The sequence below is a fragment of the Elephantulus edwardii genome, unplaced genomic scaffold (assembly GCF_000299155.1).
Source record: "Elephantulus edwardii isolate Elephantulus edwardi_28Jun2011 unplaced genomic scaffold, EleEdw1.0 scaffold00138, whole genome shotgun sequence".
In the NCBI taxonomy this organism is placed as follows: Eukaryota; Metazoa; Chordata; class Mammalia; order Macroscelidea; family Macroscelididae; genus Elephantulus; species Elephantulus edwardii.
Window position 1 is genome coordinate 112,615 of NW_006399888.1, and position 2,257 is coordinate 114,871.

Here is a 2,257-nt window from a genome sequence, read left to right on the forward strand (position 1 = left end):
ACAGAAAGACGGCTAAGAGCTGGGGAGTGTCCACCAGGAAACCTCCTGGAATGACTCCCCTTTTCTGTTTTTCCTTCTCCCCATGGGGCTGTGTGAATAGCATATTCAGTACATGCTTTCATGTTCTTGTTCTTTTTAATTCCCACCAAGGGAGTTGACAAGTCTAAGTACATGCCTGACATCCTGTGACCTGCAGGGGGCGAGCCTGGTCCAGCCTGAACTCACCACTTCGGATCTGTCTGTACGCTGCTGTGTCCCTTATGGAAAATAAAAGGACAGCCGAGTTTTACTGATTTAAAAACAGTGCTTTAAAGCTGAGACTACAGAAAAATGCAAAGTTTCTTAACGTGGCATACAAAGCACCTATGTGATGCTTCAGATGCTAAAACCTTCCACATGGAAGCAGGTACACCAAACCCATTTGATGATTCTTATTTTTTTTTAATTTAATTTAATTTTATTATTTTTTTGTATGTACCTTCAAATTGGATATGACTGTGACAGGAGGAGATTACCCCTCCTTCTCCAGCGAGCATCTGGTGGATTCGAACCGCTCACCTCTGGGATTGCAGTAAACCCACTTGATGATTCTTTACATGCACTGAGTCGCTCCTCTCTCGCTCGGGCAGCGGGGGGGGCTGGGGTGGCGGGGGGCTCAAGCTCTTTCTGTGTTTCCCACCCAGGGCTGCCCTGAATGTCTGCAAGTCTCCCACCACCAATCTGTGAGGTAGGTCCCAAAGGTCTATTATGTCTTATTTTTTGCTTATTCTCCAGCACTGAGCACGTGGCAAGCGCCCTTCCCATGACCAATGTCTATGACACACTGGGGGTCAGAGGCTTTGGGTCAGCGGTTGCAGTGAACCCTGGGTTGGGCCGGGCAGGACCGGCATTCTCCACGAACTTAGATTCAGCCTCCTCTGTCACCATGACTCCTACAGCTCCCTGTCACCAAGGCAGGTCCTGAAAGTCCCCTTTCTCATGAAGAAGCTGCAGTAGTTTCAAAGGTGATATTTGCCAAAGGCATCAAGATAAATAGTATGAAAGTAAGAGCATACATGAAATGGATGAGCCGGGAGGACGCTGTGCAGAGTGAAATGAATCTTCCGAAAGGGCAAATATTGTGTGAGTCCAGTATTATAAAACGTTCATGAAGTTAGGGAAAGGCAATATACAATGAGGGGATAGACCAATAGGAAAAGGGATGACACAAAGAGATAGAGAAGGATTAATAGATATCAGAATTACCGGGGGAAATGGAAAAGTGTGATTGCATTGTGGATATTGAAATGAATATTACAGAACAAAACGTGTGGTGGTGGAATGAAAGATAATTTGCTCTTAACATAGTTCAACAAACAGATGCTGCCCTGGATGAGCTCACCAGGTGTGACAAGAAATCTGGAGGACAACCACCTGGCCGACTGACTGGAAGAGATCCATATTTGTTCCCATTCCATAAAAAAGGGTGACCCGACAGAATGTGGAAATTTTCAAACAATGTCATTAATGTCACAGGCAAGCAAGATTCTGCTAAAAATTATCAAAAAGCTGTTGGGACAGCACATCAACAGAGAACTGCCAGATGTGCTGGCTGATTTTAGAAGAGGTCATAGTACTAGGGATATTATAGCTAATGTTAGATGGATTTTGGCAGAAAGCAGAGAGTATCAGAGGAATATCAATTTGTGTTTCATTGACTAGGAAAAGGCATTTGACAGCGTGGATCTGAGCAAACTGTGGTTGGCTCTGAGAATAATGGGAATCCCTGAACACTTGATTGTGCTTATGTGAAACTTATACTTGGACCAGGCAGTAGCAATCAAAACAGAGCAAGAAAACACTGCATGAGCTCAAAATCAGGAAAGGTGTGTGCCAGGGATGCATCCTATCTCCATATCTTTTCAAACTAAATGTGGAACACATCATCCAGGAGGCTGAGGTCTGTGAGGAGGAGTGTGGTAGTATTGGAGAAGATTCAACAACAACCTGAGTTATACAGATGACACAATCCTGCTTGGGGAAACGAAGGAGGACCTGAGGCATTTGCAGCAGCAGGTCAAGGACTGCAGCCTTCAATATGGATTGAAACACCCATGTTTATCGTGGCTTTGATCACAATAGCAAAGAGTTGGAAACAACCCAGGTGCCTATCAACAAACGAATGGATAAAGAAGCTGTGGTATATTCACACAATGGAATACTATGCTGCATTGAAAAACAAGGAACTCATGCAATATTATTCAAAATGGGTGACCCT